Here is a 12,981-nt window from a genome sequence, read left to right as displayed (position 1 = left end):
ATGTTAGATATTTGTAAAGTGCCACTAAAATTCTTATTTGTGTTCAAACATTTGCAGAAACAGGGTACAAAATAGCTCCCGTTTCCTTTTTCTTTCTGTCCAACCTCTGTAACACTTTGAGCTTTATACTTTTACCCATAATGCACTACTGTCAGGGTGTGCAGAAGTATTTGTGGGATTATTCTCAGAACCCTGTTTGCTTTTAAATTTTTGTATGTTTATGAAACACATGGTGTTTTCAGATGTACCTGTACGTGAACTTTGCTGACAATGTTCACATGATATGTGATGCTGCGTTCAAGTCCTTCCAGCAATGATGCCTGGCAATCCAAACTGGTCTGATTCCTAACACGCTGCACACCATGTTGAAACACTCGGAGGGCTTCCAACACCTCTGCATGCTTCTGCTGGAGCTTAACATGAACACACATACAATAACTGTCACAACATCCCAAAAAATTTAATTGTTTATACTTTTTTGTGTAATGTTTGGATTAAGTAATGTAGTAGTTAACAAGACAAACACTCTAAAGCCGTTTTAGTGGTTCTTTGAAACTGCATTTGAGCAAAATGTTAACTTCAACAATGGTACTAGGTTGTTTTGAAGAACTAAAGAATATCACAGACTGCAACAGATGAGACATTGATTACCTTAAGGACCCATGGTTTTCCATTACTTTTAACACCTTCAATGTTAGCTTTGAATCCTTGAACCTTACTCCTTGCACCAAATTCATCCTTCCACCAGATGAGCAATCTCCCAACATAACAACAGAGAATGTCCCTTCTGAAAGTAAAACCCTGCAAATCTGCAGGCCCAGACAATATCCCAGGCTGCAAACCAAGAATGATTGCGCACGTCAGCTCTCAAAGGAATATTCTCCCGCAAAAAGGTTCCATAAATTTTTTATTCATCACCGTTTTTACTGTCCCCAACACAATGTCATGCCAGAATGACTATTGCCCACTTGCACTTACCCTGAGAGTTATGAAGGGCTTTGAGTGGGTTGTCATAGACTGAATCAACAGGAACATCAGCTTTGATCCCCATTGGTGTGCTTACATGAACAACAGATCTGTCTGTTGTACATCTGGCTTTTTATCAATCTGGAGAATAATGACTCTTTTGTCAGACTACTCATCCTGGATTTCTACCCTTAACAAACACTAATACACAAACTGTAGACACTTGGACAGAGCCCATCTTATACAGTTGGGTTCTGGACTTTTTAACGAACACAGGACAGACTGTCAGCAACAACATTATTTCCTCTCCTGTGTCTTCCACACTGGCACACCGAATGTGTCTTGAGCTCCCTGCTCTTCACTCTGTTGACCCTACAGGTGCTTAGATATATTCTTGTACTATTGCATCATCAATTTTTTTTTTAGATGACATGACTTATTTTCCATGACAGTTAGACATAGTAGAGGCTAGATGTGGAACATTTGGTAGCTTGATGCAGAGCTAAAAAAAACAGAAAGGTTGTCAGGACACCTCTCACCTCCTACTGCTATTAAGGTTGTCCAAAGTTTCAAGCACCAAGGGGCACACATCAACAATAACCTCACCTGGAACATCAACTCTGACAGATTAATGAAAAAGGCCCATCAAAAAACAATATTTCTGAAGGAGGCTAAAGTAGGCTGGCCTGTTTACCAGTCCTCACATCTTTTTACAGGTGTATTGAAAGGAGTATCCTCACATCTGTACCACTCTGTGCTACAGAAATCGCTCTGCTCTGAATAGCGAGGCGATGCCACTAATAGTGAAGTCTGCACAGATAATCACTGACAGCAGTTTCCAGCAATCTGTGACATTGATGCCGGAACAAGGTTGCCAGGATCTCCCTGCTTATGGACTGTTAACCTTGACTTTTAAATCAACTTTGTTTATGTTCCTATTAGTACAAAGTACAGCTTTAACTTGACTTTAACTTCACAGGTACCTGGAATTTCACAGGTATCTGCTAACTAACCATACTACTGAACAAATTAAATTTTGATGAATGATGGAGCCAGTCACAAGATCATAGAAACCTGCTAACATGGTTAAATGCATGAACCACACTGTATTTGCTGAAAAAGTGCTTGTAGCCTGGGAAAGAGAGTTGCAATATAAAATTTTGTCAAAAAAAAGAAAATGCACTTGTTATTGTTTAGCACATCCTACCAACTGTCTGATCATCTCTTTAGTCATGTTTTTGGCTGCAGCAGCCTTCACATAACTGTATGCCAAGTTAACGTTACACTCCAGTCATTTATTTTCTACTGAATTTAATCAGAACTTGTGTAGGCATGAATTCAAAGGAATTCCATGTAGCAATAAAATTGTGAAATGGGTAGTATGATTCAGTGTCACATTGTGGTTTCTGAACATCAATCCCCACAGTCATTTTTTTTTTTGTCACAAGGACTTAAAAGCAATGGATAGGTATGACAGTATCTAGTGGTCCGTTGTTTGGTTATGAAGAAAATGGCTTTGAAAATATGGGATACATTGCCAATAAAGAACAACATTCAAGTTTCCAAGCAGAAAAACTTATCTGATGTTGAAGATTCTCTGACTTCACATCCAGTGGCACACTTAGGTGAGTGTGGCTTTAAGTGAAACGCCTCGATAACATCGATATGAACTCTTCACACAGCACGGACAGTATTAACTTTGTGAATTTCTATGTAAGCATTTATGAGAACAAAAAAAGTTGTTTCTGTCGTTTTCTGTGATGATAGTTGTTGCAGTCCACTACCAGATCTATTATTGACAGACAAACTTAATGTGTGCAATGTGGTAGATGTCAGATGGTACTTACAGTTTTATTTTTCCATTCTGCTATGTTCATCCCCTCACATGGAAGCTGTACAGGAGAGGGCAGCACATCTGAGCCCACACAGTCATCCTGAGCCTAGGTTTGTCACATGGATGGACAAATAGAAATGGTTCATTGTAAAAGCAGCAAAAAGAAAGACAGATTCCACATTCCTGATTGATTTCCTCACCTTGTTGTCAATCTTGTCCATTATCTGTTGCCTTGCAATAAAGTTACACCAAATGTCAGTAGGCCTGGTGTGGACTTCTGGCAGATTGGTGGAAATCACTCCTATCAGCAGCAGTAGGAGTCCTGGAGGAGCAAATGCCAAAAATGACTGAGGAGCTGCCATCTAGCTCTTTTACACAGCAGCTGATAGATATAAACCTGCTCACATTTATTTTTGTATAACCTTCTTTCCTTTATATTGTGTATGATCGCTCTCCTTTCACTGAAGTCAACAGCTGGAACTGCATCACATATTTTACATCTTATCTTGCCAAAATTCCACCCACAAGCTGTGCCCCAACAAGTTGTATGTCTATATCAACTGGTGAAAGTGACTGCTTCCACTTCTGTTATCGTCATTTGTGAAAATTGGAACTGAATTAAAAACGTTACAGAAATAGAAAGAAAGAAAGAAAAAAATATATCAGCAGATTGTAACTCTTTAGTATCCTGCACTACCATTTGGTAGAGGACATCTTGGTAGAGGACATCCTAAATTATGCCATAACTTTATCAAATCTTTATACTTTTACAATGACGTGCCACCCAACCATTTGTGAAAAAACACTGATTCTTATTATTTTTGCCCAAAGTAAATGAAAAAAAAAATCAAGAGAAACATTTTTCCTTTGCTTTTTTTCTCAGTGCAGTCATTAAAGGGTTATTTATACTTCACTGGCTAACATTACACCATATCTGATATACTCATCCCAAAGAGGTGTATGGAATCCCATCTTGAACTGAGGCATTGTAGAAAGCAGTCATCATAAAAAGTTACCAATAAGATCCAGTATGCAACATCCACACTGACATCAAAGTAAGATATTTATGCATCACACTGAGAGTGTACAAACAAAAGTGAAAGTCATTATAATCAAGAGCTTTAATAGACGCCATGAGTCGAGGCAGTTAACTTACTGCTATGAGCCATAACCCGCTCCTCCTGGATGCATGGTGCCCCTCAGCTGTAGACTCTCAACCTGCATCGCTCTCTTCCATTTATCTACAAAAATTAGCTGTGATTGCAGTTAAGCAAAATGATTCCATATTTGTCAAAAATCTGTCTTCTGTCTGTAAATCTCAGGCAGAGTCCTCAGTCACATTCACATGTGATGCTTTCTTGTTGACAGTGCCTTAATAAACTGGTGTGTCTGGAATGCCGTGTGGTCGCGCAGAGAATGTTGGCTTTGTGTTTGATTTAGCTCAAAGTTAATGTTTGACGCTGATTCTCAATGTAAATAAGACCTGGAACATACTAAGCGGGTAGGACTTGTCCTGTTTTTGAAATTTTATATATATAAATATATATAAATATATATAGAAATACAGACAGACCGATAGATAGATAGATAGATAGATAGATAGATAGATAGATAGATAGATAGATAGATAGATAGATAGATAGATAGATAGATAGATAGATAGATAGATAGATAGATAGATAGATAGATAGATAGATAGATAGATAGATAGATAGATAGATAGATAGATAGATAGATAGATAGATAGATAGATAGATAGATAGATAGAATTATCTTGGATGGCTCCTTAAAGCGGATTTCATTCAGTTTCTGGATTCAGAAACTTCAAGTTTCAGAAACTTCGAGTTTCAGAAACTTCGAGGGCAGCTTGCGGATGAAACCCCTCATCTAAAATTTTCAGAAAAGATTTACAAATTTACATTCATTTTTTGCTAATAAGAAAGGAACAAAGCTAGTACATCATACTAGCAAACTGTATCCCAACCTTCCCAATTTACCTCATCATGTAGACGGAAGATGGAATACTTCTCACTCTGGAGGAAGAGGTTGAAGGTGGAGAAGACTGGAAACGTTGCTTGATAGAAGAGCAGGTACACCTCTGTGATTGGGTCAGAAAATGCCTCCACAAGCTGCTGAACCTTGGCAGTTTGTCATCTGTGGGAAAAGAAAGAGGAAAAAAAGTGGTTGTGCATACTACATTTACTTTTCTGTCTGTTCTAATAACCGTGATTTGGATCATTAAAATGTGATGCCTACTTAATGACTTCAAGTAGCTGGCCAGTGGCTCATACTGCTGCAGGATATGAGTCAAACACTTTTCCAGGCTCAACCATCGAACGGAAACGGGCCTGAGCATTTCCATATACTCACTTCCACGTAGCTCACAGAATTCTATGACAAGAATGGAACATCGTAATGCCAATTTGATCAAACTCTTCTGGATTTAATTTATACTACATTGGGACTGCACATACATACCTGTCAGGTAACCTTTACGATTGGTGCTTCACCTTGGTGAGAGGCAAGATCTACCTATTGAAGGGTTAAAAGAAAAAGACAGCCCAGATTGTACTTCCAACTTGACACCTTTTATTCAGGTCAATTGTATTTCAATTACGTGAAATGCTGTGGTCCAACATTCAAATTAATGCAACAAAGAAGACACTATAACTAGCATATCAAACTGGCCATAGCTTCACATCAACTTCAGTTCTAAGTGTCACAGTCTGCTCAGTGTGTCATGTCATAATTTATGTTAATCATGTTTTCAGGTTTTGTTCTAGTCATGTTTTTCCCCTGTCACGTTCAGTTCACTCTAGTCACCTGGTTAATTGTTCACAACTGCACCTCATGTCACTGATCACTCCCCTCACAGTATTTAGCTTCCTGGTTTACTTTCAGTCACTGCAGAATCCTCACTATCCCTCCATGCGTTTGTGATGGTAAATTTTATGTCTCAGGACTGACAGACTCTCCAATCCACATTAACCATTTGTATCACCCAGACACGCTAATTGTTTTAAAGTATTTACCTCTTAATTAACACTCAGACAAGATAATTGTTTTAACCTCCTGTTTCTTAATTATCATCAAGACTGCATCCTGCCCCCCACTGGAGATGTTGTTACACATCTAAAGAACAAAGCCCCCCTCCTCAGGTATAAATGCTCTGTATTGCTTTTGTCTGTATCTTTTCATACCATTGCCGCTGAATGGTGTGGACTGATCTTTTTCCTTGCAACGAAGAATAAAAACTTAGCCGGCCGGCAGAAAAAGTAAGTTTCTCTATTTCATTGATCATCAGAGGTATTAGGAAGGAAGCGATTGAAAACTTCCATAACACGTTGCACAGATAAGTCTGGTTTTCCTGCCTCATAGCCTTGTTCATAGTATTCATAGCCATAGTCGTGTTTTGTTTTCATGTTTAAGTATTTTTTAATCCGGCTCTGCCGCGCTTTGTTTTTGCCTTTGCTCCCTGTCTTGTTTTTTTGTAGAATAAACCTAAACTAAAAGAGAACTGCATCTGGGTCCTACCTTCCCATCGATCCTGACACTAAGTTATTCAATTTAATTTCAACACAAAAAGAAAAGGAATGTGGAATTTTCCACCTATATGAGAACAGTATTTTGTTCATGGTAGACAAGCAGATCATATCAAGTGTTTTGCTTTTTCACTGAAGCTTCACTCAAGTCACATTAATCAGTATTTCAGAAAACAGAACTGTAATGCTAACAAAAATCTCAGTGCAATCAGGAAAAGTACAGTTTTTTGTCCAACACAAAAAATAAAGGTGTGGTCTAGTTCCTTTTGTATGAGGTAATTATTTTGTTATTTTTGTCAACTTAGAGATATTTTGAATATTCAAATCCAAATGTTACACTTAAATGTTAAATCTGAATCTAAATGTTAAATTTAAATCTTAATGTTAAATCTAAATCTAAATATTAAATCTAAATCTAAATGCGAAGGGTTGGCGACCACTGCTTCAAACCAATATCCGACATCCACAGTGAGATCCTCTGGATCAAATCCACACACCTGAAATACATGATTTTTTTTAGTCACAAGACATTGTTGTCATTGGTTCATGACACCGCACAATGACGTGTCGTGCGTGGCTGGCGCGGTCCTGGAGTCATAACTGGAATCCGTGTACCCTCCCCACTGGCCTTTACACGCTCGATAAACTGTCTGGCAATACGGGAGCTACCATATCCCATAGCGACACAACGAGTGAATATTATGAAGAAGAACGTTTGGTTATCTAACAGAACCTCAGCTCTTAGAGTAATATGAGCGAGGTGTTTCGTAAGACGACTAAGAACTGAGGTTATGTTAGATAACCAAACGTTCTAATTGTTTTTGCTGAATTTAATCTTTTTTTTTTTAATGTGAATTATTCTAGAAAGGAAACCCTCAAGGTTTATGATTTTTTTTCAGCTTTTCTATGTGCAGACCTTCCTGTGAGGCAGAAAGTTGAGGGAGAACTGAACTTGATTTATTTAAAGACTTTAACAAAAAGCACAGACAAGCTGGAACACCAAAACCTAAACTGGTTTAAAAAAAAAAACAACTAAGTACTGACAAGGAAACCTAACTAACAATATGGATATGAACATGAACCCGAAAGACTGATAAAACATGGGGAGGTACGACGAGGATCTGGCAATGACTGAGAAAAACCAAGAGGGTTGCATTGAAGGAAACCAAACTATTGGGCTGTGCCGGTTATCAATCAATCTTAAACTATCGAGTTAAACAAAACAAAACAAGACTTGACTATGACTTTGGAAAATTAGACCTGAACAAACGTGAACCTGATGCATAGCGATAGGTGAGGATTCTACATTGCACTGAGGGAAACCTGGAAACTAAATACTGTGGGGAGGTGATTGGTGATGGGGTGCAGCTGTGAAACAAAAACAGGTGACTTGAATGGACCTAATGTGACAGGGGAAAAAACATGACAAGAAATAAACCTAAAACCTGAAAACAAGACAAGACAAAAGCAAAACTGAAAGAGTGACATGACACAGACAGTGTTGTGGGTATGCACGCCAGGCTCTCATGGATGCTGGTGGAGGAGAGACTGGCTTATAGTCTTATTGTGTACTTGAGAAAGACTTATATTTCACATAAACCTGTTGTTTTTTCCTTGCAACTTCAAATGTAATACATAGTTATAGCACTAGACAGGCCGTAGCAGCTGAAGCACACTGGAACAGTCTTCCCACACACTTGATTACAACTGCTGGAATATCGAGTTTTAAAATGAAACTGAAGGCTGTGATTCATCATGAAATTATGGTGAACAACAGGAAATTATGAGTTGAACAGCACAATGAAATTATGAAATCATGGATGCTTAAGGTGACATAAAATGGAGTGTCATGTTAAAACATTTACTTTGAATGATTTAATATAATTCTGTTTTAATTATGTTAATACATTTACATTGAAAAACTTCATTTTCCATATAATTCTTCAATAATCATGTCAATACATTCACATTGAATGAATTCATGTAAGTCTGTAATCTGTAATCTGTAATCTGTAATGATGTTAATATATTTATGTTGTATGACTAATGCTGTAATATTGTAATTGTCTCTGTTTGATCTAATGTGGACCCCAGGAAGAATGGTCTTCATTTTAATGAAGACTAATGGGGATCCAAAAGATACAATAAACAATAAACTAATGAGGAAGTGAGGCTGAGACTAAATAACAAGGAAACAGGTGTTGAAATGGAACTGAGAACCAGAAGACGGAGGGAAGTGAGGAAACTAAGAATAATGACCAGAATCTAAATGCAGGCCTGAAAGCATAGAACAAAAGCAAACTGAGAACACAGAACCAAAAGATCAAACCACCAGATCACGAAAACCAATAGAAACCCAAAAGACAAGAAAAACAGAACACAAAAACACTTTCACCTACAGTGTAACTGTCTATTACTATTTCTTTGAGAGTAATTTTCATTTATTAATTACACTGAATGCAGCATAAGAAGTTTGTTGGAAAGGTGTGACAAATTGTTTGGTTGTCGTTGTTTTTAATCATGTTCCATCGGGATATTTTGTTTGTTTTGTACAATTTTCCTTAAACGTCATACAGTAAAAACATTTAAAAAATAACTGATTAAAGTAATTTTGTTTTTCTAATCATGTTCAGGTTTTCTTACTGTTCAGATTTGTATTTAGCACAGTTTATTGAATCCTCTTATACTCCCTCTTGTACTGTGGTCACTGAACTCTGTTCCTATGAAGGAAGAAAAGTACATGTCATAACCTTGTAATTGCAGAGAAAGAACAGGAGTCCTAAAGTACTGTGTAGTTACACAGCAACAAGGAAGAACTTTTGTCACTTCATAAAAGTGCATTGTAATTATAGAGTAACTATTCACCTCATCCAACACTGTGTCGGTCCTCGGTAAGACGCAGTTAAATGATAGAGTCTCATGTGACACTGAAGATGAGCTGTGTTTGATAAAGCCTCATATATACATCATATGTTGCTTCATTAGAATATTATATTGGGTTTGGGTCATCGGTAACAAAGATGACCCTACAAGCCATTCACGGCACTGTTTGAAACAGGTACGTTTGTTTTCTAACTCAGCCTGTCCAGAAGGACCTCTCTAGTATGGACAATGACCTATGTACTTTTCAACTTTAATAATAAAACAAATTATAAATGTATATTACAATAAAATAATGTAAATTATGATAAGATTACAACAATATTGTTGAAGAACTTCCTTTTTATGTCCACCAAACTGAGATTGTATATTCACATTGTCTAAATAAGTGAAGAAAACATAAATTTGCAGACTGCTCGTGTCGTTTGTTTCTCCTTCCCTCTAATGCACAGTGTACGTAACATCTATCTCTGTCTCTTTTCATCTCCAAACTATCTCGTTAATACCCAATCATTTTGAAATAGTGTTTTATATGTACAGAATTTTAAACTTAATAACAGTGTAGGTTTAAAAGAATGATACAGTAAATTTCAGGAAATTAGTCTGATAATCACAGGCTGTGTCATACAGTGTTACCAAAAATGTGAACAAAAATACAGTCTGAAAATTAAAAAGCTTTCTAGAGAAATAGGGGAAAAATTATTTGCTTTGTTGATAGTTTGAGCTTCTAAAAGGCTGCAAACTAAGTGAAATAGCAAGACCCATGCCAAAAGTAACAACATCCACTCGCTGTATGTCTAAGCATGTGGTTTGTTTAGTCTGCCTCAGGTGGTGTGTAAGCCTCACTGACTGTAGTGATAAGTGATAGTTTTTGTACAAAAATAAATCAATAAGATGTGAATAAAAAAAGCATGAGAGAAAGATCAGTTGGGTTTTGTTTCCTTTTAAGGCATTACTCCATTTCTTGCCTCCATGCTAAGCTGTACTGCGCTACCTGGTTCAAACTGTATCATCCTTTTTCATTTCCAGGCAGATGATAAGCAAATAAGTGTGTCTCTCGAAATAAAGTGTTTATCTTAGCTACGGTAGATCATGACAACTGGACTCAGAAAAAGAGATAAACATACAAGATGCAAAAGGCTGCACAAACTTTTGTCATCTTTCTTGTTATATTGAAACAGTGAAAATCACTGTTTCAATATAACAAGAAAGATTACAAAAGTTTGTGCAGCCTACATAGTAATCTAATTAAGCTCCCTTCGTAAAGTTTCATTGTAAACACTTTTTTAAGCTTGTTAAGTTTTTTTTTCAATTCTGGATATTTCTTCACTCTTTCTGCAATGGGCTTCTAGCTCTGCAATTCTGTTTTTACTTGTGTCAACAAGTCTATTGAAAAAATTCACATAGGCTTCTCCTGCTTTGTAGGGAGCTCCCTACAACCTTCCTTAAAATCTTGAAAAGAAAGCTTAAACTTTTTGCTTTTGAGGAGTCAGTTCATCAACCTCTTACTTATAAAAGCAGCTCACTTTAAGATGCATTTTGGGTAAGAAGGCCAAACATTTGTATGCCTCTCTTTATGACTGTGACTTGAGAACCTGCGCCAGTGATGCAAGTTCCTCAATAACACCAGTGGATGGTGCTATAGATCTGCAAGAGGAGGGAATGAACCAAAGTGCCTTTGGTCAGGAATTATACTGGATGCAATTTATCACTCCCCCCAAAAATGTGAGAAAACAAATATCTAGATGTGACATATTTTGTTCTGTTCTGTTCTGTTGTTCTGGCCCTGTTTAGGACTGTGTTTCACTCTGGACCCCTCATCAGTCCCACCATCCCTCCACCTTTCCAAATCCTACCACACCTTCCACGAAGACATTTCCCCTACGTCATATCCCCAAAACAGGATCAGAATGCCTGCAAATGAGTGGGGACTCTGTAACCCATCATGTGCACTCTGATTTTGTCATTGCTTGAGGACAATAGTACTGAGAGGAGGATGTCAGTAACAGCTCTGTCTACAGGGTTGGTAAGAACCTTTTTGGATTTGGTTTGATTGGGTTGATGCCAGTGTGCTCATTACTTCCAGAAACCCTCTGTGTTACTCAGCAAGACTGTGCTTGTTTGAACCCAAACTCACATAAACATGAACACTGACTTGTAAACACACACTTGCATACATCATCAGACAGCCTCAGTGTTCGCTGTCCTACCAAGACGTTAGAGCACTGACAGACTATTGATCATTGCTTAAGCAACATTGGAGAAGTGATTTCCATGCAACTCTTAACACAGTACAGCTGTGTTTTAAAAAGCTAAGTGCAAAACTAATACATAGCATTGTTACTAGAATAGAGCCACTTCTCCTTGGTACCTATGCATACAATTTTTCAAGGTACTTGGAAGGTAGGTTGTTTGATGCAGTCATGTGGGAGAATTCACTTGATGTATTCTTTTTGTTCATAGTATCTCAGACTGACACCAAGATGTTGACATCAGGACTCTGTACTGTCTGTTGCAGGACTTTTGGACAGACAAGATGATGGCATTACATAATGGATCCAAATCTAAACATATCATTTGCACAAAAAAGGTTGATAAGCTTCAACTCCCAGCTGGGGCCTTTCTGTGTGGAGTTTGCATGTTCTCCCCGTGTATGAATGGGTTCTCTCCGGGAACTCCAGCTTCCTCCCACTGTCCAAAAACATGCATGTCAGGTTAATTGGTGTCTCTAAAAACTCGTCCTTAGGAGTGAGTGTGAGCATGTGTGTGGTTGTTTGTCTCGTTTGTCTCTGTGTGGCTCTGTGATGGACTGGCGACCTGTCTAGGGTGTACACTGCCTCTCGCACAATGACTGCTGGGATAAGCTCCAGCCCCCCCGCGAACTGACCGACGGATTAAGCAGATATAGAAAATGGATGGATGGATGGAGGTTGATAAGCTAAGAGAATGCTGAATGCAGAAGTACTGATGTTGTACTTTCCAAACAAACCCAATAATCTTTTTATTCTTTTTTTTTATCACTAAGGACTTCAGAGACTGGTAAAAACAAGTAAAAACTGGGGCCTTGTAAGATGTTGGGCTGCCATGTGTTGCCTTTTATCCTCATGTGTTGCCTCTTATCCTCATTTAAGAAGTTTATGGAATTCCACCAACTCCCAATTCCTGGCCATAACAGGAGAGGCTTGGACGTGCTTTGATTGGGTCAAATATTGTTCAGATCATCTGTCAAACTAATAGTTAAGGCAACATTTTCACTTCATTTTGTGATACAGTGAATAGGGAATATTGAGAAATTGAAAACCATCCTTAATGCTTACATTTTCTCATGCAGACTTCTTATGATCGTTCCTTTTGAAAGGCGTTAGGATTCACTTGAATTTGTCACCTTGCTGCGTGCAGCACACGCTGAGCAGTGATCTACAACAACTCCTGTTAAAGTTTCATTTATTGACAGTAAAACACACAATGCCTTCTGACACATGACTCACTAATATTTTGGGATGCAGAAAAAACATTTTGTTTCTTTTTATGTATGAAAAGCGACATTCTTCAGAAAAGGGACCTGTCAATGTCTGCAGCATACACACATCTGTTCTGTAACAATGCATCCATGATAATGAATCCCAATTTTTATTTCACATTATACAGATGCAGACTTTAAATGTTTCTACATTTGGTAACATTTGTCATTAACTTCTGATAAATTGTGCTTGACAATTTAACTTTAATTACGTTGGACGTTGGCCAGAGTTTGTTTGC

Source organism: Leuresthes tenuis, unplaced genomic scaffold (genome assembly GCF_036924035.1).
Source record: "Leuresthes tenuis unplaced genomic scaffold, fLeuTen1.0.hap1 SCAF_9, whole genome shotgun sequence".
NCBI lineage: Eukaryota > Metazoa > Chordata > Actinopteri > Atheriniformes > Atherinopsidae > Leuresthes > Leuresthes tenuis.
Note: the sequence above shows the minus strand (reverse complement) of the source record.